Source organism: Vulpes lagopus, chromosome 21 (assembly GCF_018345385.1).
Source record: "Vulpes lagopus strain Blue_001 chromosome 21, ASM1834538v1, whole genome shotgun sequence".
Lineage (NCBI taxonomy): Eukaryota > Metazoa > Chordata > Mammalia > Carnivora > Canidae > Vulpes > Vulpes lagopus.
The window spans coordinates 26,892,951-26,918,541 of NC_054844.1; the positions used below are offsets into that span (position 1 = coordinate 26,892,951).

At 41.9% G+C, this 25,591-nt stretch overlaps 1 protein-coding gene across 2 annotated transcripts in view; it reads left to right on the forward strand.

The window, feature by feature from the left end:
* The first annotated feature begins 5,013 nt into the window (after positions 1-5,013).
* FAR2 (fatty acyl-CoA reductase 2) overlaps positions 5,014-25,591 on the forward strand; it is a 136,236-nt gene continuing 115,658 nt past the window's right edge. For both annotated transcript variants that reach the window (XM_041736144.1, XM_041736143.1), the window contains exon 1: positions 5,014-5,324. The gene's annotated coding sequence lies outside the window, so the exon portion shown is untranslated. The remainder of the gene's footprint in view (positions 5,325-25,591) is intronic.

Here is a 25,591-nt window from a genome sequence, read left to right on the forward strand (position 1 = left end):
TTTTATATCCTCTTGTTTGTTTCTCCAATTTCAGTGGTAGCAGTCTGCCCTGTGATTTCACTTCCCTATCAAATCTAAAAAAGGTTGTTGACTTTTCGGTTGGTTCAGCTTTCGACTTGTTAGAATGGAATGGCAACTGATAGCATTCTTTTTTTAGTTAAGAAATTTGAAAAATATATTTAAATAAATGCATGAGTGTGATCATATGATACTGTAATTTACATTTTAGTCTTTCTTTTTCTTTGTCCACCTTTGCCTTGTGTTCCTCCTTCTAACTTCCTCGACAAGCATTAGCGCCTCTCTTTTAAAACCGGGATAACATGTTAATAACCTCGTATGTATCCTTCCATGTTTTTCTCCATGCTTTCATAGACCTATATATCTATGTACAATTACATATTCAAAGTTATTGGATATTGGTTTAATAGGAACGTGACCATATCATACATGTTTTTCAGCATGTTACTTCTTCACAAACCAAACCTCTTGGAAATTAGTGCAATTCAATTGGCATAGCTTTAACTTATTCTTTTTAATGTCTGCATGACAGTCAATAGAGAGAATATGGCTTTAATTAATTCAGCTGTAACCCTATTGTATTCTCAAAATAGGATTCTCAAGAGCATTCTTGAAAGACTCTTGATGTTTATGACCCAAGGTTTAAGAAACCATCACCTCAGAGTACACTATACTTGGAACCAGGAAATACTAGTCCTCACCTGTTACACTTTAACAATTGTCAGTAAAGGTGGTATATAATTTTTTAAAGACCTATATATCTACATAGGAAAAATAAGGGAAAAAAAGGTAAAAACCCACATCAGTTGCTTCATAAAAGGGCCAGATAATGAAAAACAATTCTCCTTTTGCCAAAGAAATTCCTCAGTAGAGTAGGAAACAATACTCCGCTAGTGCTGACACAGCCACGGACCATCTAAATGAGTGAGTGAGACTGGCAGGATTCTAGATGGCCTCCAAAATCACGCACGCTAGTTTATATGCTCTGTATAACCCCATCCCCTTAAACAGGTGGGACTGTGCCTACAATGGGTTTCACTCCTGGGAGTACCTTGTATGATGAAAGTGAAAGCTGATTTTGAGTTAATCAAAAGGGAGGCTATCCTAGGTGAGCCTTACATAATCACAGCTTTTCAAAGGGTCAGAGATTTGAAGAAAGAGATATTTTCTTCTTTTACCTTTAAAGAAGCAAACAAAAGTGCTGCGAGAGTGCACATGGTTAGAACTAGAAGATGGCCTCTAAGAGCTGGAAGCAAACCATGGCCAACAATCCATAAAAACATGGGCCACTCAGACCTATAGCTCCAAGGAACTAAATCCTTTCAACAATGAGAAGCTTGGAAGAGGACCCCAAGCCACAGATGGGAGATTAGAGCCTAGGCTGTCTCAGCATTATGAAATCCTGAACAGAGGACCCAGTAACTTCATGTCGGGATGACTGACTTACAAAACTTCAACACAGTAAATGGGTATTGTTTTAAAGCACCAAGTTTATGGTAATTGGCTATGCAGCAATAGAAAACTAATACAGTGACCATAGACGAGACATGAACTCCAGGCTTTACCAAGATAATAGGCCTAAAGGACTAGCTTCCTAGTTCCAGAACATTATATTTTTAGGACTCTACTCTAGACGAAAATCAAACCTCTGTTTCCTTGATACTATCAGTCAACAGAAACAGTCTGTGTTTAAAGAGATAGCATTCTTTTGGAAGACTGGGTTTATCACAACCTTCCACTTGACAATGTCATTAGAATGATTTGACATATTACTTTTTGTCTGGCACATTTTGTAAGTATTTTGCATATTAAATAAAAACCTCTAGGCAGATTTATAAAGAAACATTTATCATATGGGGTTGAATAAAATGGTAAGTCACTAGCAATAGTGAGAGAGAGAAGACTTTAAAAGTAGAGGTCAGTTGTAATAGCCTATTTCTCAACATCGACCATGAGCAACAACGGTTTTGAGATAAAACCCTACAGGCTGCCCTATAATCAGATTAGCATGGAGCTGAATTTGTATTAGCAGGAATTGTGTATGTACCATGTGTGAGGATCCTAGAACAATAGGACATATTTCACAAAATCAGAACACTTTGTCGTTTTAGCTGCACTTGAGACCCATTAGAGACTGTATTTTGCAAAACGATGAAATCTTTAGTATGTTCCCTGCCTATACCTTCAAAGGTGAGTGAGAATTTTAAGATAACTCTATAAAAATACCCACTTGCAAAGGTCTTGATCCATCTATATCTCTTTTGAAATAAAACAAAAAAACAAATATGTAGAATTCCACCACAAACAAATTGCTCCTACTCATTTCCTAGGGCTGCTGTAAAATGACTTAAGCCACAAGAATCAATTCTCCCACAATTCTAGAGCTAGAAATATGAAATCAAGGTGAAAGCCACTCTCCTTGAAGATGGCATAGGGAGGAATCCTTCCTTATCTTCCAGCTTCTTGGTTTCCTTGTTGTTGTTGTTGTTGTTGTTTTTGTTTGTTTGTCTGTTTGCCTCATGGCTCCAATCTCTGCCTTGTCTCCGTATCACTTTTTCTAACATGTAAGTGTCTCAAATCCTCCTTTGCCTTTCTCTTATAAAGGCATTTGCCATTGGGTTTCAGGCCCACCTCAATAATCTAGGATGAATCACTCTCAAGATCTTTAACTTTATTACATATGCAGAGGTTCTTTCATCCAAATAAAGTAATATTCATGGGCTTCAGATATTTGTACCAGGATATATATATCTTCTGGGAGTCACCATTCAACCTACTATACTGCCTCTTTTTTTTTTTTTTTTTTTTTAGATTTTATTTATTTATTTATTTGAGAGACAGTGTGTGAGAGAGAAAAAGAGAACGTGCACATGAGCAGGGGCAGAAGGAGAGAGAGAAGCAGACTTCCCTGTTGAGCAGGGACCACAATGTGGGGCTCGATGTGGGACTTGATCCCATGGCCCTGGGATCATGACTTGAGCGGAAGGCAGATGCTTAACCAACGAAGCCACCCAGGGGCCCCTACACTGCCTCTTTTTCTTTTTTTTTCTGTTTAGAGTTGAATCTTCCTCTTTTCCACCCACCTCCTCCATTCATATGTTGAAATCCTGACCCTCAGTACCTCAGAATATGACCTTATTTGGGAACAGTTTGTTGCAGATGTAATAAATTAAGTTCAAATGGGGTCTTTAGGATGAGCCCTAATCCAGTATGACTCGTGTCCTTATAAAAAGGGGAAATTTGGACATCAGAGAGAACACCATGTGAACATGAAGGCCAAGATTATATTTCTACAAGCCAAAAAAAGCCAAAAATTACTAGCAAACCACCAGAAGCTAGGTGGGAGGCCTGAAACATTCTCTTCACAGCCTGCAGAAGGAAGAACCCTGCAGACACTTCTTGGACTTCTAGCCTCCGGACTGTAAGACAATAAATTATCTACACATAAATATCATTTTAAATAGTGACAATCAAATCACAATTTTGTAATCTATAATCATGTTGCATTTTACTTGCCAACATTCCACCGGGAGTATGTTTATCTTCTACCTTATAAACGACGCTGTAGTAAACCTGTAACTTTGTCCATGTGGCATTTCCCTTTTTGTAGATTATTTCCTTTGGATATGATCTAAAAAAAAATGGGCATTCTTTATCAAAGTTTAGAACAATAAAAAAAATTTTTGAGTGAATATGTTATACCCTGGAAATGTGTTGCTAAATTACTTTCCAAAGAGTTGTAACAATTTACCTTCTACGGACTGCCTGATGAGAGAATTCAAAGTGTTCTCGACAACCTGTGACAGTATCATTTCAGGTGGTGTCATACACGTTTGGAGAACACAATCAGATGTATCCTCCCGTGGGAAGAAGGGGAACAAAAAGTCGATTTGCTTGGTCCTAACTTTCTCTCTCTTGCTTTCAGGCTATCACCAGAGGAAGTTAGCCCCAGTGTCTTTAGGCTACGCTTTGCTTGCCCTGACCAAAGAGAGCTCAGGCCAAGAGAACTCAAAGTGGGTATGAATTCTTTTTAATGCAAGAGAACTCCCGTTTCATTAATTCTAACCTCCATGAATTACATTTTATCTCTTTATTCGTATGCCGACCGTCGTGATGAGGACAGCGAAGACAGCTTCTAAGAAGGGCAATATTCATTTGGGGTTTTTTCTTAACACACCATATTGATTCGGGAATTTATCTTCCACCTTCTTCAAGGAATTAGGTTGGGCGTTGGCCCGCATTCAGCACTTGCGTGCTGAGGACTGGGACCGCTCCACTCCCCCGCCTGCCCTCCCCGGGTCTCCCCTGACGACCGATCCAGCTTTGGCCGTTTAAATACCAAAATGACCAAACGGAATCTGCAAAGAAGCCACCAGGCTAAGAAGCAAAACACCTCCCGTCCGCCCACCCCGCTTTTCCTTTTCCTTCTGCATCTGTCTGAAGCGCTGCTGAGCAAAGCTGGCGCGCTGCTGCTTCTGCAGCTCGCATCCCTGGTCCTTCCTCGTCTCCCATCCACCTGCCCACTCCCCCCTGCACCCCCCACCCCCGCACCCCGACCCCCTACGCAGACAGAGCCTCAAGTCTGCCCTCCAAACCCCGGGGAGGAGCAGAGCGGGCCTCCACTCCTCCAGGATTTCCAGAAGGACGCTGCGCCGGTGGGTCACCGCCTCCGCAGAGCGGAGCGGATACAAGAGCATCCCTCCCACTGTGGGGGGGGGGGGGTACCCAAGCTCAGTGACCTCGGATTTTGAGCCTGTATTTTCTCCTCGGGTGGATGGGGGGGGGAGGTGTGCCCCCCAGCATTCAGACTAGAACCCCAGACTTTCTGTCTCTGTCCCCCCCCCCACTTCCATCCTCCTCCTCCTCCTCCTCCTCTGTTTCTCTCGCAAGGTGTGGGAGCTCTTCTTTTCGAGGCCAGAGAGGGGCGCCTTTCCCCTCGCCCTCACCCATCGATTAAAAAAAAAAAAAAAAAGCAAGCCCGGGAGTAATAGCGCGCGGCTGCTGGGCGCCGAATGAATGGGAGCCGCGGGGCGGGCCTGCGCGGGCCCTCGCCAGCCCCGCGCGCTCCTCCCGCCGCGGCCGAGGCCGCCGCCGCCGCCGCCACTGCGCCCCGCGCCGAGGCCGCGGCGGCTACGGGGAAGGTCGGAGGGAGGGTGGTTTCCTCCCGCCCCACACCCAGCCGCGGAGCCGGATATATAGTGTCACGTTTGGGAGGCGAGAGCGAGAGCGCTTCCCCGCGGCCGGAGCCCTCCGGGCCTCGCAGGACCACTAGTTGCCCGCCCGCCCGCGCCCGCGCGCAGGACCAGGTACGGCAGCGCCGCAGCCCGGAGCCCGCGAGCCCGCGCCTCGCCCGCCGCGCGGGGCTGGGGCCGGGGCTGGGGCTGGGGCTGGGGGCGCCCGGGGCGGGCTCGGCGGCGGCGCGGGAGGGCGGGTCCCTGCGGCCCCGGAGGCCGGGGGCAGCGCTCCGGGCGGCTCCGGCCCCCGCTGCCCGGCCCGGCCCGGGCGGAGCGGCCCCGGGGGGACGTGGGAGCCGCGCTCGGCGGCCCGGAGCGCGGAGCGGGGAGCGGGCGGGGGACCGGCGCCCCGCGGGCCTGGCGGCGGCCTCCGCACCCCGGCCGAGCCTGAAGAGTGCGCGGCCCCCGGGGCCACGTGCGGGCCGGCCGGGTCCGCGGCCTCCCTGCGCGGAGAGACGCCCCGCGCCCCCGCCCCGCGCCCCGCGCCCCGCGCCCCGGACCCTCCCACCGCCGCGCGCGCCGGGGTCCGCGTGTCCCTGCGGCCTGGGCGTGGTGCAGAGAGCGGGGGGGGGGGGGACCCGGAGATCCCGTTCACTCCGGCGATGAGGAGCCGCCTCACTCCTGGACACCCTGGGAGAGCGTCCCATGTGCCAGGCTGCTCCTCCGCCTCGCCTCGCGGGATGCGCAGACTTAATGCACGAACACTTGGATGGAGGGGTGGCCTGGTGTGAGCAACCAGGTCTTTGGTGCATCCGCAGGAGCTTTGGTGGCTGGGGGCCGTGTGGGGTGCTCCACGGGACCGTGTGGGGTGTTCCATGGGACCGTGTGGGGTGTTCCATGGGACCGTGTGGGGTGCTCCATGGGACCGTGTGGGGTGCTCCACGGGACCGTGTAGGATGTTCCATAGGACCGTGTGGGGTGCTCCACGGTCTCCACGGCACCGTGTGGGGTGTTCCATGGGACTGTGAGCCAGGGCAGGGCAGGGACAACGGAGGAACCCAGAAAGGTTAATCGGACGTTTCTACCTGTTCGAGGTGCATCGAGAGAAGTTTGACACGGTGAGAAAGGAAATCGGAGAATTACCGTGTGGTTTCTTTCTTTTATTTTTTTAAATATTTCATTTATTCATTCATTCATGAGAGACACAGAGAGGGAGAGAAACTGAGACACAGGCAGAGGAAGAAGCAGGCTCCACGCAGGGAGCTCGATGCGGGACTCGATCCCGGGACTCCAGGGTCACCTCCCGCCCTGGGCCGAAGGCGGGTGCTAACCGCTGAGCCACCCAGGCGTCCCTACCGTGTGGTTACAATTGCTCAGCTCTCCACCCCCAGTTCTGTGAGTTGGACCTCTGGCTGAGGGGCAAGAATATTTCGGCTGAAAAGGCAAAGGACTAAAGAAGCCACTCGAATTGCGAGAGGAGGCTTTTCAGTAAAACGCACGTTAGGAATATTTGTTTGTGAGACTCCCAAGAGATGGCCATGGTGTTTTACCGCCCCCCCCCCCCCAGACTAGGGTATTGAAATATTTCATCTGGAGTGTGTCTCAGGGTGCATATCTTTAGAGGACTCTTTCTATTTCTGAGGGCATTTTCTGCACCTTCTTTTTTAAAACCGATTCCTGCCTCACTCCTACACCGGGAGTTGGTGAATCTTGCCGTGAAGCATTTCTCCTTTATTTGAAGGAGGGAATGTGACATCTCATTACAAAAGAAGGAGAAGCTTTCTTGAAGGGGGCAAAAGATCAATCAAAGAGCTCATATTTGGGTGTCACGTTGGGGTTCATAAAGAATTTGATCACCTTGAACATCTCACCATTTGCTCTCCTATCATCTGAAGATGCAGTTTGAGTGTATTTCTTTCTGGCCACATTTGGGCAGCCTTAAGAATTCTGTGTTTTTTTGGATTAACTCCGGTGCAGTCATGAAAACTCATTCACAGGCAGTCTCCAGAAGGATCATGCGCAGTGACCACCAGCCTGCTTGTCCCTAACATTCTGGGCTCTGTGAGAACATTTTTTTACTCTTGAAGAGGCATTCTTGATGCTTTATTTTGTTAACAGACCACTTTAAGTATCTGATTAAAAAAAAAAAAAGCTATGGAATATGAAAAACAAACATATGCACATTAGCAAAGAATTCTGCCTACAATCTCAGGAGTTCACAGCCTCCTTGATACCCAACCAAGTATCAGATGTGCAGAGGCCCTGCGCAGGGCCGGCTTCTCGGAAAGGCAAACTGTGCAGTCACAGTTTAATGAAGGACTCCGTGCTTGGTTTAATGTTCTGCTGTCACTGTCAGCTGTCTTAATAATTTTCAAACAAAGAGCTCCAAATTTTCATTTTATATTGGATCCTGCAAATTCTGTACCCAGCCCTGACCCCAGGTTAACCATCCTGTTCTAGAAATTACTGAATAACAGTGTTGTGATACAGTGATCCTACATTTCAGGTGAATTCTGCAACACAAACCAGGAAGTTCGCTGCTAGATACCTATATCATTAAGCCCCTCCTCCTCATGCCCAGTTTCCATGCTGACCAAATAAAGCTAACACACTAGATCTGCTACTGTATTCATCTTAAAAGGTTGTTGTGATGATACACTTAGGTAAAGAGATAATAACTGTAAATATATCTTCTTCCCTTGAACAGTTTTATGCTAACAAAGATCCTATTCTTATAGGCTTAACTTTTCTATTCCATGTTTCAGAAGTAGCCTGAGGAAGATCAGTGGCAGGACTTGTTTAATAACCGTTATATTTTGGTGGGGAAGAAAATAAAACAAAAAGTAGCTAAGATACTCAGTATTTAAATAGTCCTTAAAAACCACTATTTGAAAAAAAATAAAAAATAAAAAATAAAAAATAAACCACTATTTGGACAAGATTGGGATTGGCAAGTAAAAGTGCAGAATAACTTCTTGGATCCCCAAGATGATTCCTGAATTAAACGGCTCTTTGGGTCCAATTCATCCAAAAATCGGACAATGAGAAGCTGAGTGAATGAATGAAATCTTTTTGCTTCATTTAAGTTCTAAAAATCCATATTTTCCAAATCTTGAGCAAGTCATTCTTTTAAATATTCTAAGAGATACCTAGAAGAATAATGTACACCCAGTCCTCTACCAAGTTGTCTTCACCTCTTTTAACACTAGGGGAGCTGGGAAACTTCAGGCAAGTTCTCTGTCCTGACTTTCCTCCCTTAACTATTTACCTTTATCCCAGCTTTTATTCCCAGTATGATGGCAACACACTCCAAAATGTTGAGGAAGAGAACAGTGAAAGGAAATGAGTCAAATTCCCATATCAAAGTCTGAAAATGAGGGCAGTAAAAGTGGTAGCTAGAGACTCCTTTCATACAACTATTCTGCAGAGGCATGTTGTGTACTTTAGGTTATGAAGTACCAGGTCTTGTGCTTGATAGACTTATGACATCATTGGCAAGACAAACTATAAAGATAAGGTGTTAATTAACATTGACAGATGAGTTGTTACACGGCAATATAAGAGCACACACTAAATGACTGGTACAGAATATAAGTACAACGAGTTTCCAAGAACAGAAAAAACTGAAATGGCTAAGGAAGCTTTAGAGGAGAGTTCCAGGAGACGTTCCTTAGAGCTCTGCTCCCGACAGAGATGAATGATTGAGTGTTCTGGGTGATTAGTGTGCAAAATAATGAAAATCTGGTTGGACCTAAAGTTTCATGTGGGAAAAGGCTGGAGATAAAACCATTAGAGAACTTTGCAGTAGCTAGCTTCATTCATGTAATAAATCATTAGTAAGCCTCTTCTGTAACTAGACACAGTGCCAGTTTTTCCACATTTAGTGTTGAATAAAGCAGATGTGTTCCCCATCTTGTGGAACTTACAGACTTTTAAGAAAATAAAATGTAATAACAAATTGTTGGAAGTAGAATGAAGAAGAACAAGGCGCTATTTAAAAAAAAAAAAAAAAACAATACAGGAGGGGTACCTGGGTGGCTCAGGTGGTTGTGTCCAACTCTTGATTTCAGCTCCGGTCTTGATCTCAGGGTCCTGAGATCGAGCCCTGTGTTTCATGTTTCAGGCTCCACACTCAGCAGGGAGCCTGCTTGAGTTTCTCTTTCCCTCTCCCTCTGCCTCTCTGCCCTGCTCTCAAGCACTCACTCTCTGAAATCAATAAATCAATAAATCCATCTTTAAAAAAAACACACAGGAACCAATTCAGTTTTGATGCTCTGGGAAGGTCTCATGGACAATGAAAGATTTACATTGATATTTGAAAGAAGCTTGGGGGGTTAGCTTGGGAAAAAAAGAAAAGGAAGGAAAAGCATCTGGGTAGAGAAAGTAGCAAATTGAAAGGCGGTTAGGAGAGGAAAAGCCTGGAAGTGTTCAGAGGACAGAAAGGAAGCACATGTGGCCGGAGTTTGGTGAGGAGATTGCCAAGAGGCTAGACATGAGTGTGGGAAAGGAACACTCTGCTTGTGTAACACCTCACAGATTTTGACAGAGATTTTGAATTTTATTTTGGTGGGAAGCCATTGAAGATTTTGATGCCATATTTTAAAGAGATCTCTATGGGTGCAATAAAGACAAAGGACAAGAAGGATAAAGGATTGGCAGAAGGATGACCAGTGTTAGGCAGAGTGCCGATGACAGTACTGACAGGGAAAGTGGAGAGAAGTGGACAGACTTGAGATGTATTTCGAAGGAGAATTGGTAGAACTTGTTGATAGGTTGGAAATGAGAGGTGTGTGAGGCAAAAAGAAGTGAGAGAATGAATTCTTTCAGTCAGATACTGCTGAAAGTTTGTAATCCAAAGCAATAGACTCATGTGTGTATGATTTAGAGTTGCCACAAGAACTGAAAAATGAAATGGAAGCTGGTAACCCTGCCTGGAACCTCTGGAAAATATACCAGGCTGTTGGGGTAGAGGTGAGAGAGAGAGGAGGGAGATACTTTTGCTTTTCATACTATCATTTATACTGTTGGGATTATTTTTAAACCATCAAATAGTTTATCACCTCTTTAAAAATTACCCTAGTAATAAATATGGCTCCTGTTTTGCTGGCTTGGGCACATGAATAGAATATAGGGTCATTTCCTAAAATGAAAAAAATTAGGAGAGAAAGGTTTGATCCTTATCAGAGTGGATTGGTTCTAAAACATAATTCAGTCCCCTGCTTAAAGCCTTTCTATGCTTCCCCCTTGTTTATATCAGCATTTCCCAAAATGTAGTCTATGGATCATTAGTGTTTTGGCGTAACAGTTAAGTGAAGGAAAAAAAAAAAAGCTTTCCTGATCATTTAAGTTTCAGAAACAATTGATTTAACCTAGGTAAGCAATTTTATTGCAGGAATCCTCAGAGCCTTTAATTTACTAATGCACACTTAGAATCAAGAAAGAAGGGATATTTTATGCTACATTTCCTAAATTTATTTGACCTTGAAATGCTTTTTTTGGTAGAACATCTAACAGTCAGCATTCAGCATGCCACACTTTGGGAAATGCTATCCTTATATTAATAGAGTGAACCTTTGAACATTCATAGCTCTCTATTAACCATCAACTTCTCTCATCCCTTTCATGCTACTTAGCTGGAAGGAAGCAGGAGACCAGAACAGACTCTGTTAATAGGCTTTAAGTTCATGATGAAACCATAAAGAGATATTCAAAAGCAAAACCTACAATCTGATGAAAAATAAGTTTTTATTTCTGAGTGTTTTTTTTTAATTTCTACTTTCATGGCAAGGCTGTGCAGGACCTCCCTGAGGTCCATTCTATCAAGTCTAGATTTACACGTGAAGAACCTCAAACATAGACAGTGGGGAAGACGTCACAGGTCCATGGTAAGTCTGGGCCTTGTTTGATGTTCATAATATATCTTACAGGGCAACACGATGTGAATACATAGGGTGTCTGTAGGAGTGAAGATTTTGCAGTGAATTTCATACATCTTCTCTCTGGGACTCCAGTGCATTTGCAAGGTGGTGGGTTGATGCAGGAATGCAATCTATGACCAAAGAACAACGCAATCCAAAGTACAGAAGAAACAAGTTCACAGGGCTCTGGACTCTGACAATGACTACATCCACTCAGTGCTTTAGCCCTGGGGTGGGCATACTATGTGGCCTGAGGGTCAAATCTGGCTCCTGCCTGTTTTTATATATCCCTTGAACAAAGAATGGTTTTTATGTTTTTAAATGGTTGAAAAAAAAAATTGAAAGACTAATGTTCTATGGCACAAGCAAATTATATGAAAAAGAAATGTTAAAATCCATAAATAAAGTTTTATTGGAAAACAGCCAGTGTCATGTATCTATTCATCATATTGTCTAGGAACTTTAGTGTTCTACTCAGTGAGTAGTTGTAACCAGCAAAGCCTAATACATCTGGCCCTTTACAGAAAATGACAACCCTTGATCTAGGAAGTAAACTCACTGGCTATAATTTTAATAGATTTGTTTTACATTTGTTTTACATATTAGGGGGTAGTCTTAGTTCAGGCTGCTATACCAAAGTACCATAGACTGGGTGGTTTATAAAAACTGAAATTTATTTCTAACAGTTTTGGTGGCTGGGCTCCTGGGCTTATAGATGTTGCTGAGGCTGATGTCAAAGAGTTTACTCCCTATTTTTCTTCTAGGAGTTTTAAGTCTCATATTAGAGGTTTAATCCAGTTTGAGTTGATTTTAGTGTATGGCGTCAGAAAGTGATCCCGTTTCATTCTTTTGCAGGTAGCTGTTTTGTTTTCCCAATACCATTTATCAAATCTTTTCCTCATTGTATGTTCTTGCCTCTTTAGTCATGGATTAATTGACCATAAAACATAGTTTCATTTCTGGGCTCCATAACCTGTTCTGTTGTTTATAGGTGTCCATCTTTTCATTGTAACCTCACGTGGTGGAAGGGGCAAGGGAGTTCTCTGGAGTCTCTTATATACAGGTACTAATCCCATTCATAAGGGTTCTACCCTCATGATCTAATCACCTCCTAGAGGTCCCACCTCCAGACCATCTCATTGGGAAGTAGATTTCAACATATGAATTTTTGGGAGACTCAAACGTTCAGTTTATAAATTGTAAATTGACTTCCTAGACGCTCCTCAATGATTATAGCCATTGGTGTCATGACAATGCTGTTTATTGTCTGACTAGTGTAGCTAATGTTAACGTGCCAGTATGAAGAGCAGAAGATAGTGTTGAGGATAATCACTTTTGAGAGTTACTCAAATATTTGAACTCCTATATAAAGGGTGGGCACTCATACAGACAAAACTCGAGCCCCAAGAGGTAGAGAGGATAATTAACCCCAGTATTACTTAGTTGTTGAAATCTGTTACCTCTGAGCACGGATTTACTGTAAAGTGTCACCTTCGATTTTTATTTCAATAATGAGGCAAATATATTTTTTATTTATGTACCCTTTGGGGAATTATTGGTGGTTTCAGGGTGATAATCTTAATCCAGGGGTAACAGAAATACACATTTCATTGTCTCCATCCTACACTTAATTGAATCAGGATTTGGGACATGAGGATCCCCAAGTGCTTCATACATAACCAGCACAGTTAGGGTACAAAATGTGGGGACAACTGATTCAAGTACTTCCATGGGACTATGAAACAGAAGATCAGATACCTGAATCTTGGTGCTTAGGTTTATCACTGCTATCATGAAATCCTTCCAGGTCGGTGTAGTCAGTGGGAATCAAACAGTGTGAAATACGGGGCTTTTTGCCAGGTACATTGAGCAGGAGATTGTTTTATGACTAACTCAGAGGCCTACTTTAAAAAAAAAGAATTGATTTCAGGTAATGTCTTGATTCAGTAGGCTTTTTTTTTTTTTTTAACTCTAACGCCTCTACCAACACAAAGAATATCGTATGTTTCTTTGTGTAGTCAACAATGTGATTAAATAGGCAGTGACAAAATCGTTCTCACTATAATTATCAAACACTAAGAATAGCGCGTGTTTATTGTTTTCATCATGGTTTATTTTAAAAGTCCTTGATAAGTTTCTATCCTTAACCTCTGCAGTCTAGCAAAAGCATTTCTAAGCTATAGTTGACATGTGTTCCCTGTGGCTTTTGGACATACTATATTTTTTGTTATTTTTAAGGTATTTTAACATCCCAGGCTCCTTCAGAGGTGGCTCCAAACTCTTGAGCCATACATTTGAGGTGAGGAAGGGAAAGCAAAGACTTCCCTGCAAATGTATGTGGAAAAAACAAGACTCTCCCATCCACTATGCATTCTTCTACCTCAGCTGAGGAGTTGTTGGGTCAGTAATATTCACTAGTGAATAACAGGACAACTGTAGGAGACAAGAATCATATTTCCTGAGCCAAGAAATAAGGAAAAAGTCATTGTGAAAACACGTCACATTTTAGATCATTTTAGAAAAATGATGCTTTATTTATCCCAGGTCAGTCAGAGGACACATCCCACAAAAATCACACAAACCCTGGCATCCTCGAGGGCAGGATAGTTGGAAAGTTAGGAAGACCATTAAATTATGTGTCTGGTCCCAATATATTTGAAACCATTTACTTCTAGTAAAGTTAGATTTGCCAGTGCACAACACTGTCAAAAAACTGGAGGAATCTGCCCAGGAGAATTTGATAAACTGAACAAAAGAAGCTGTGTGTAACATTTCAGTACATGTACCTATATCGAAGGTTTTGCTTATTATTTTCGGGAAACAACATTTCATATAAAAACGTGTATGGGTAGCACCAGCAGTTTGTTTTTTCCATTAAAATATCATCGTAAAGATGAACAATATTCATTTAATAAAGTTAGAGCCATTTAGCAAAAGCTTAAGAGAAATTGTCCATTTAATTTCACATAAGACATAAATGTAAAGAAGATATATATTAATGAAATCAAGTTCATGTCAATCTGTATTTTTCTTTTACACTGTAGCTGTTGTCTCATTCTGAATTGAATCATATTTCTTTTTTTTTTTTAAGATCTTATTTATTTTTTTCATGAGAAACAGAGAGGCAGAGGCTCTCCTGTGGGGAGGCTGGGGCGACACTCAATCTCAGGACCCTGGGATCACACCCTGAGCAGAAGGCATTTGCTCAACCACTGAGCCACCCAGGTGTCCCAGTTGAATTGTATTTCAATTGTGTTTTGTTTATGCAAGACCTCCAGGACATATCTGCCCTGAAGATGAGCAGATGATCTAAAAGATGGGCACTTGTTCTCTTTCTCCAAAAGACTTGGAGAGCCTTAAGATCCACTTCCAAAACTATTCTCAAAGTGGTGGGAATCTCTGATGGGCTGAAAGGGTTAATTTCTCTCATCCAAAAGAGCAGTCGTACTTGTCAAAACTCTCTCCCTAGGAGAATTCAGACTTTGCCTCTCCCTTCTCTTCCTCCTACTTTGGTCCCTTCCCTGCCTGAAGCAATAGTTATGCAAGCGCCACTGAGTGCATTACAGATCACAGGACTGCGCCTTAGATAAATTTAGGTCTCACTTTCTGAAGGACAGAGTGAAATTTTCTCAAATTAAATTTCCCCGAACTCCTGGACATGCTACGTGTCGGCCCATACCACACCTTCTTATCTACTGTACAGAGTGGGCACTGCAAATAGCATTGCCTTAACTAAGTATATTCATATTCTAAGTGATAGAGTGTTCGAGTACCTCCTCTATATGCAGTCCAGTTCCCCCACTTTATAGAAAAGCCAGTCCCAAAGACATAAAGTGACTTGTCACACATCTATTTAATGGATGAATGTACACTAGTATCCAAATCTTATGACTGCAAGTCTCATGACCATTTCATTCCTTTATGCCTTCATTTATTAATACATTTGGAGAATCAGCCATGTGCCAGACAGGGTGTTTAGCTCTGCAAATATGATGCTGAACAAGGTATGCCACCTGCCTTTAAACTTTAGCGCCCCCCACTCTCTGAGCGATGTTTAACCAGTTATAGCTTTGGAGTTTGTGAAATCTTTCAGTAAAGATCTTCAGTGTAAAATATAAAATACTCACATGTTTTTATTTCCCCTTCTTCACCTTCCTAACCAGACCCAGTTAGTGATTTAGCTTCCCATAGTCCTGCACAGTTCACAGCAACAAGAGTATGCTGGCAGGGGCACCTGGGTGGCTCAGTCGGTTAAGCATCTGTCTTCAGCTCGGGTCAAGATCCCAGAGTTCCAGGATCAAGCCTCACATCTGCTTCCTGCTCAGCAGGGAGTCTGCTTCTCCTTCTGCCCTCCCCAACTTGTGCTTGCTCTCTCTCGCTCTCTCTCAAATAAACAAATAAGATCTTTAAAAAAAAAGAGTATGCTGGCAAATGGAGTTAAAATGAAATATTAGAAATTCTGAAAGGAGGAGAATGAAAACTCTGCCCCAGGGAATGATGTTCTTCATTATTGACCACAGGTCCTGAGGGTTGATTTACCTGTGCTCTTCTCCTATCAGTTAGTTACTCACTCTTTCCCCATACCTGGCTGTGGAGTAGGTTCCATCCTCAGGCTTCCTCTTCCTTTCCTGCCCCTGAAGGCAGCCACATGGTTTCTTTGTGTTTTAAGTAATTAACTGCTCATTGTTCTGGAAGAAAAGATAAGGGAAGAGAAAAAACAACCAATGGAGGGAAGTTACAAAGTTTCCAGAATGATACCTTTGAGTCTTGGAGAAGACCAGTTGTTGCTGACTCCCTCTGAGATGATAAGTGGAAACCCCATATCTTTAGCCATCCATCTTTGTTTTCTAGAAGAGAGATCAAAAACCAATCCTCTGCCCTAAAAATCCTTCCCTATACTCTTAAATCAGATGAGTATGGACACTTGTCTGATGAAGCCACTTTTGACTTTCCATGAATCCTCAAAGAGGTCAAGATCAGAGCATGATTGGAACCACTGCTTTAGGAATACTTCAGGGGACCATTTTACCTCTTTGAAGTACTCCAGAGGGATCCCTGGGTGGCGCAGTGGTTTGGCGCCTGCCTTTGGCCCAGGGTGCGATCCTGGAGACCCGGGATCGAGTCCCACGTCGGGCTCCCGGTGCATGGAGCCTGCTTCTCCCTCTGCCTGTGTCTCTGCCTCTTTCTCTCTCTGTGACTATCATAAAAAAAAAAAAAAAAAAAAAAAAAAAAAATTAAAAAAAAAAAAAAAAAAGAAGTACTCCAGACCCAGGACACTGCCAGGTCAGAATATCCTTTCTGAGGATTCCTCCCAGGATCTATACAAGTGTTTGGCATGCTTAGGTTCTTCTGTTCCATCTTCCTCTATGTGTCACATGACTCAGAGCATTACATTGCTTCAGAATAGGAAAAGGATTGCCCCTTTGCATAACACCTTCCATTATTCTTCATTTCCCAGAGCAGCCTTACCAAGTGTGTGAGGTGCTAGCTGAGGTAGTTTTGGAGTGGGGAGTGGGTGTTCCCAGTGCAAAAGACCTTTAACACCACCGTCTCTTCTTGTTATCTGGCTGGGTATCCAGAGGCAAGTTACTTCACCTACCAGTTTACCCGGTTTGCTGGGGTTGCTGTAACTACCTACCATAAACTGAGTGGTTTCAATAACAAAAATGTATTGTCTCACAGGTCTGAAGACTAGAAACCCAACATCCAAGACCAAGATGTCAGCGAGGTTGGTTCTTTCTGAACGCTGTGAGGGAGGGTGCCCTTCCAGGCCTCTCCTGTTGGCTTATAGGTAGCCATCCCCTCCCTGTGTCCTTACCTCATCTTCCCTCTACACATGTGTATCTGTGTCCACATTTCCCCCTTTATAAGAACACCAGTGGGCCCCTACATCAGTTTGCCCTCACCTTGATTTAATTTGTTACTTCTACTACAACCCTATTTCCAAATAAGATCACATTCTGAGATCATAATACTGGTTTAAGGCTTCAATTTATGAGTCTGTAGAAGACACAATTCAACACCTGATACCCAGGAAACTGACACTTGACTCTTCCTTACACAATGGAATATGTTGCTAAAAACAAACACCAAAAAGCTATATGCATTTTTATATAAAGTAATAATGAACAGAAGTAATGGTTATTGCCTTCACCAAGAGTTTTTCTCCGTGTGATTTTTATTATTTTTTATCACATATATATGGAACAGTAAATATGTCATAAGTGCAAGAAGTTGAACATGCTCAAGCATCTCTCAGGTTCCAGGTTCCAGATCAAAAAAACAAAACATCATGGGCACTCCATACACCTTCTTCATGCTCCCATCCAGTCCCTACCTACTGCCTCCAAAAATAACCACTATCTTGACTTCTAAGTCATAGAGTAGCTTCACCAGTTTTTGGAGTTATATAAAGGAAGTCACATGGTATGCATTCTTTTGTGTTTGACTTCTTCATTCAACATTGTGTTTGTGAGATTCATCTAAATTGTGTGAATTTGTAAATGTTTCATTCTCATTGCTATATAGTATTCCAGTACTCCAGTATGGCATCATGGATTTGTTTTTACTTCTTTGGTGACTGACAAGACTGAGAATCTTTTTTACATATTCATTGGCCATTTGGATTTCTTCTCTTGAGAAGCACTCAAGTCTTTCCCCACCCATTTGTCGTTTTCTTAACTATGTGCGCATATATTTTATACATTTTCGATATAATTCCTTTGTTGGATTCATGTATTGTGAATGCCTTCTTCCAACTGGGGCTTCCTTTTTTTACTCTCTGAATTTTTTCTTTTGATGAACACAAATTCTTAATTTTAATAGGGTTCAATATATTAGTATTATTCTTCTATAGTTAGTGGATTGAAGATGTTCAAGGCAAGTTACTTGCCTTGATCAGAAAGATGTTCTCTTCTAAAGGTTTTATTAAGTTTTGTCTTTTGTACTAAGATCTTCTATCCATCTGGAATTAATTCTTTATATGATATGAGAAATAATACATTTTCCATCTTGATATCCAATTGACTTAGTGCCATTTATTAGAATTCTGAGGATGATTGCAAATTGGAGGACATAGTAACAGTTTGGACACTTCACTTAGAACTAACACATTTATGCATAAAATCACTTAAAATATATCTTGCTATAAAGATATCTGAGGCCTATGTGACTATGAATATTCTAGAACTCTCAGTGTTAAGGTCAAAGTACTTATTTACCTGCTTATTTGGACTTAGTTTCTGGTCTAATAGGTTAGGTAAAATAAAATAAATTTGTTTAATTCACGCTCAAAAGTCAAAGTATAAAATTTAAAACAAATTTGTGTCTGAGATATGGATGAAAAAATTACTATGCTAATAGAATGATAAATTTATGATCGAAAGTTTAAGGAACAAAAATCAAACAGTTCTTAAGGAAGATAACAAAGGGCTTACTTATCTTCATTGAACTTGCACACTAAATGTCTTACTAGTTATCCCAACTCACCTCAAGATAAAAGATAGCTGAAATAATGAGAAATTGAAGGCAAGCAGATTAATTAGGTTGGCCATTCATTCTTTTATGCATTCATTCAACAAATATTTACTGATTACTATTAGGTAGTATGTCAAATCCCATGAATATTACAAAGAGTAAAACACAGTCACTGCCCTCAGGATGTTTGCAATCCAGTGGAGAAAGACAAATAAGTCATCAGTTATATACAGTGTGATATTGAATGAGGGCTCTGAGAATTTGGTAGATCAGACTTTCAATTTAGCCAGAGTGGGGGAGAATTGGGAATTGCTTCCCAAAGGAGATAAGACTAAGTCTTACCCAGTGAAGGGTAGGCTGGAATGAAGGGTATAAGGCCATGTGGTCTCATCTACAAATGTATATGGCATGTCCTTGAGCTCGTTTACAAGCTTAGTGACCTGAGGTAAATGGCTTTAATTTATCTGTGCTTCAGTCTCTTATTTACAAAACATGGTTTATAATAGAAAATATTATAGAGTTGTTGCACTGATTCGTGAACTGATACATGTAAACCACCTGGAAGAGTCTTTTGGTAGAGAGGAAGTGTCCAGTGAGCCCAACTATTGTCATATGCAACAGTTAAAAGTTAAAATTGGCCCTGTCATTCTGGAGAAACAAAGATCCATAGCATTAGTCCAGTGTGAAAGCTGAGGCAGAGAAAGAAAAGACTAGAACTCGGGAATACAGACTCTCATCCTGATCCTGCCACCTGTGACTATGTCTGCCTTAGAACATGGTGAGATTATCTCTAAAGCCCCCTCCAGCTCTCATGGCCTATCATTGTGCAGCTTCTGCTGGCAAAACTTAATAAATATTTTTTATTCTGGTAGAGAAATTTTTTTAAAAAGATAAAATTTGATTCTGAGGTTTCCAGCTGAGTGACAGGGTGAACAATGATATAATTTCAAAAGAAGTAGGCATGTTGTGAACAGATTGGTGTGTGGAGACTGGGAATGATATGGCACCAATTCATGGATAGAATTTTTAGGTTGGGAGAAACCACTTCTTTCATTCTAATTCAGTGTGGTGGAGAGTCAGGGTATTTTTGGTCGTTAGTAATGACCACAGAAACAGGAGCCTGGTTGCCTGGCCCAAAAAGTTTGACGCTTTCTAGCAAGTTACTTAAGTGCTCTGCATCTAGATTCCTTCATCTGTAAAATGCAGACAAAACGCAGGCTGTACCATGCACAGTTGCCATTTGTAGGTCAAGATGGTTAAGTTTTGGCAATTGTACAGGGTTTCAGCCTGGTAATACACACTTTCTAAAGGGCTGTGCTGAGACATAAATGAGTTCACATGTCTCACATGCAAAGGATAGTGCTCAACCCAAAAAGGTAACATGGAGGTGTTTTCTTTATTACTAAGGCATTTGTCTGGTTCATAATCTACTATACAAGTTTCATTTGGCCAGGAAGATTAGACATTGCATAGTATGTCTGTGTCAGATCTCTTTCCCATCTGTATGTTTAGGCAGTCATGAGGCCTTGGTTAGGCAATTTGTCTGTAAGGTACAATCATGTTCACCTTCAGTGCTGGAATCCACTGCCATTTTGCTTATTTCCAGTGCTTTCCTTGGTTTCTACTCAAAAGGGAAATTTAACATCAAAGTTCCTGGGTTGAACCTAGCTTCTCCTCTCTCTTCTTTCCTCAAACCCCTGCCCTCCCCCTCCAGCCCAGTCCTTGGCATCCAAGGGCCTCCCGTCCATCTCCCCCATGTAGCATGAGTACTGGCCAGCCACCTTCTGAGGGCCCTCTGCGTTCCAGACATTAGTCTGGCCCTGCAGGGAGGGTTAAAGAAGCTAAGGACATCTAAGAGTGGTCTGGTCTCCATCTAAGAGGGAGATCCAGAATTGGGGAGAGCTAAGAGGGGTAAGAGGAGCTCCAGCCAACCCTAAGCTATGAACTGAGGAATGTCAAGATCAGAGCATGATTGGAACCACTGCTTTAGGAATACTTCAGGGGACCATTTTACCTCTTTGAAGTACTCCAGAGGGATCCCTGGGTGGCGCAGTGGTTTGGCGCCTGCCTTTGGCCCAGGGTGCGATCCTGGAGACCCGGGATCGAGTCCCACGTCGGGCTCCCGGTGCATGGAGCCTGCTTCTCCCTCTGCCTGTGTCTCTGCCTCTTTCTCTCTCTGTGACTATCATAAATTTAAAAAAAAAAAAAAAAAAGAAGTACTCCAGACCCAGGACACTGCCAGGTCAGAATATCCTTTCTGAGGATTCCTCCCAGGATCTATACAAGTGTTTGGCATGCTTAGGTTCTTCTGTTCCATCTTCCTCTATGTGTCACATGACTCAGAGCATTACATTGCTTCAGAATAGGAAAAGGATTGCCCCTTTGCATAACACCTTCCATTATTCTTCATTTCCCAGAGCAGCCTTACCAAGTGTGTGAGGTGCTAGCTGAGGTAGTTTTGGAGTGGGGAGTGGGTGTTCCCAGTGCAAAAGACCTTTAACACCACCGTCTCTTCTTGTTATCTGGCTGGGTATCCAGAGGCAAGTTACTTCACCTACCAGTTTACCCGGTTTGCTGGGGTTGCTGTAACTACCTACCATAAACTGAGTGGTTTCAATAACAAAAATGTATTGTCTCACAGGTCTGAAGACTAGAAACCCAACATCCAAGACCAAGATGTCAGCGAGGTTGGTTCTTTCTGAACGCTGTGAGGGAGGGTGCCCTTCCAGGCCTCTCCTGTTGGCTTATAGGTAGCCATCCCCTCCCTGTGTCCTTACCTCATCTTCCCTCTACACATGTGTATCTGTGTCCACATTTCCCCCTTTATAAGAACACCAGTGGGCCCCTACATCAGTTTGCCCTCACCTTGATTTAATTTGTTACTTCTACTACAACCCTATTTCCAAATAAGATCACATTCTGAGATCATAATACTGGTTTAAGGCTTCAATTTATGAGTCTGTAGAAGACACAATTCAACACCTGATACCCAGGAAACTGACACTTGACTCTTCCTTACACAATGGAATATGTTGCTAAAAACAAACACCAAAAAGCTATATGCATTTTTATATAAAGTAATAATGAACAGAAGTAATGGTTATTGCCTTCACCAAGAGTTTTTCTCCGTGTGATTTTTATTATTTTTTATCACATATATATGGAACAGTAAATATGTCATAAGTGCAAGAAGTTGAACATGCTCAAGCATCTCTCAGGTTCCAGGTTCCAGATCAAAAAAACAAAACATCATGGGCACTCCATACACCTTCTTCATGCTCCCATCCAGTCCCTACCTACTGCCTCCAAAAATAACCACTATCTTGACTTCTAAGTCATAGAGTAGCTTCACCAGTTTTTGGAGTTATATAAAGGAAGTCACATGGTATGCATTCTTTTGTGTTTGACTTCTTCATTCAACATTGTGTTTGTGAGATTCATCTAAATTGTGTGAATTTGTAAATGTTTCATTCTCATTGCTATATAGTATTCCAGTACTCCAGTATGGCATCATGGATTTGTTTTTACTTCTTTGGTGACTGACAAGACTGAGAATCTTTTTTACATATTCATTGGCCATTTGGATTTCTTCTCTTGAGAAGCACTCAAGTCTTTCCCCACCCATTTGTCGTTTTCTTAACTATGTGCGCATATATTTTATACATTTTCGATATAATTCCTTTGTTGGATTCATGTATTGTGAATGCCTTCTTCCAACTGGGGCTTCCTTTTTTTACTCTCTGAATTTTTTCTTTTGATGAACACAAATTCTTAATTTTAATAGGGTTCAATATATTAGTATTATTCTTCTATAGTTAGTGGATTGAAGATGTTCAAGGCAAGTTACTTGCCTTGATCAGAAAGATGTTCTCTTCTAAAGGTTTTATTAAGTTTTGTCTTTTGTACTAAGATCTTCTATCCATCTGGAATTAATTCTTTATATGATATGAGAAATAATACATTTTCCATCTTGATATCCAATTGACTTAGTGCCATTTATTAGAATTCTGAGGATGATTGCAAATTGGAGGACATAGTAACAGTTTGGACACTTCACTTAGAACTAACACATTTATGCATAAAATCACTTAAAATATATCTTGCTATAAAGATATCTGAGGCCTATGTGACTATGAATATTCTAGAACTCTCAGTGTTAAGGTCAAAGTACTTATTTACCTGCTTATTTGGACTTAGTTTCTGGTCTAATAGGTTAGGTAAAATAAAATAAATTTGTTTAATTCACGCTCAAAAGTCAAAGTATAAAATTTAAAACAAATTTGTGTCTGAGATATGGATGAAAAAATTACTATGCTAATAGAATGATAAATTTATGATCGAAAGTTTAAGGAACAAAAATCAAACAGTTCTTAAGGAAGATAACAAAGGGCTTACTTATCTTCATTGAACTTGCACACTAAATGTCTTACTAGTTATCCCAACTCACCTCAAGATAAAAGATAGCTGAAATAATGAGAAATTGAAGGCAAGCAGATTAATTAGGTTGGCCATTCATTCTTTTATGCATTCATTCAACAAATATTTACTGATTACTATTAGGTAGTATGTCAAATCCCATGAATATTACAAAGAGTAAAACACAGTCACTGCCCTCAGGATGTTTGCAATCCAGTGGAGAAAGACAAATAAGTCATCAGTTATATACAGTGTGATATTGAATGAGGGCTCTGAGAATTTGGTAGATCAGACTTTCAATTTAGCCAGAGTGGGGGAGAATTGGGAATTGCTTCCCAAAGGAGATAAGACTAAGTCTTACCCAGTGAAGGGTAGGCTGGAATGAAGGGTATAAGGCCATGTGGTCTCATCTACAAATGTATATGGCATGTCCTTGAGCTCGTTTACAAGCTTAGTGACCTGAGGTAAATGGCTTTAATTTATCTGTGCTTCAGTCTCTTATTTACAAAACATGGTTTATAATAGAAAATATTATAGAGTTGTTGCACTGATTCGTGAACTGATACATGTAAACCACCTGGAAGAGTCTTTTGGTAGAGAGGAAGTGTCCAGTGAGCCCAACTATTGTCATATGCAACAGTTAAAAGTTAAAATTGGCCCTGTCATTCTGGAGAAACAAAGATCCATAGCATTAGTCCAGTGTGAAAGCTGAGGCAGAGAAAGAAAAGACTAGAACTCGGGAATACAGACTCTCATCCTGATCCTGCCACCTGTGACTATGTCTGCCTTAGAACATGGTGAGATTATCTCTAAAGCCCCCTCCAGCTCTCATGGCCTATCATTGTGCAGCTTCTGCTGGCAAAACTTAATAAATATTTTTTATTCTGGTAGAGAAATTTTTTTAAAAAGATAAAATTTGATTCTGAGGTTTCCAGCTGAGTGACAGGGTGAACAATGATATAATTTCAAAAGAAGTAGGCATGTTGTGAACAGATTGGTGTGTGGAGACTGGGAATGATATGGCACCAATTCATGGATAGAATTTTTAGGTTGGGAGAAACCACTTCTTTCATTCTAATTCAGTGTGGTGGAGAGTCAGGGTATTTTTGGTCGTTAGTAATGACCACAGAAACAGGAGCCTGGTTGCCTGGCCCAAAAAGTTTGACGCTTTCTAGCAAGTTACTTAAGTGCTCTGCATCTAGATTCCTTCATCTGTAAAATGCAGACAAAACGCAGGCTGTACCATGCACAGTTGCCATTTGTAGGTCAAGATGGTTAAGTTTTGGCAATTGTACAGGGTTTCAGCCTGGTAATACACACTTTCTAAAGGGCTGTGCTGAGACATAAATGAGTTCACATGTCTCACATGCAAAGGATAGTGCTCAACCCAAAAAGGTAACATGGAGGTGTTTTCTTTATTACTAAGGCATTTGTCTGGTTCATAATCTACTATACAAGTTTCATTTGGCCAGGAAGATTAGACATTGCATAGTATGTCTGTGTCAGATCTCTTTCCCATCTGTATGTTTAGGCAGTCATGAGGCCTTGGTTAGGCAATTTGTCTGTAAGGTACAATCATGTTCACCTTCAGTGCTGGAATCCACTGCCATTTTGCTTATTTCCAGTGCTTTCCTTGGTTTCTACTCAAAAGGGAAATTTAACATCAAAGTTCCTGGGTTGAACCTAGCTTCTCCTCTCTCTTCTTTCCTCAAACCCCTGCCCTCCCCCTCCAGCCCAGTCCTTGGCATCCAAGGGCCTCCCGTCCATCTCCCCCATGTAGCATGAGTACTGGCCAGCCACCTTCTGAGGGCCCTCTGCGTTCCAGACATTAGTCTGGCCCTGCAGGGAGGGTTAAAGAAGCTAAGGACATCTAAGAGTGGTCTGGTCTCCATCTAAGAGGGAGATCCAGAATTGGGGAGAGCTAAGAGGGGTAAGAGGAGCTCCAGCCAACCCTAAGCTATGAACTGAGGAATGGGAATGAGGCACAGCTTGTTGGGGAACCACACTCTGACTGCATGACATTTGAAGAATATTACTGTGCCTGTATGATGAGGATCCAACTGTGTGTGTGAACCAAGATGCAAAGAGATAGAGAAGTAGCAAAAAAGAAAACTAGAAAAATGCCCTTGCCAAGTAAAAGCACTACTAGTACAGTTCCTTAAGAAATTGTTTACTGGCTGTTGCCCAGTGTTGCCCATACATTAACCATGATTCACATGATATACGTCCTGATTTATGACTCGTCTTTTCACATTCGTTTTGGTATTTTTTGAAGAACAAGTCTTCCTACTATTAATATTGGTGAATTTACCAAATGTTCTCTCTTTGCGTTGAGATTTTTGTGTCTTTAAACAGATCCTTCCTTATTTGCTTTATTATTGAAGTAATGAGTTTGTGAACATCTGCTCGGGCTATGGTCTCAGACTCAAGGTTGTAATGATCTGCGTCCTCTTGTTGATGTCAGCACAGTAATACCATTCTTACAAAGGAGGGAAATACTCAAATGATGAAATGAGGGATAAGAATTAATGGCTGATTGGTAACACCTGTACTGTTTACTGACTAATGAGTCAAGGGACTGTGCTAGGT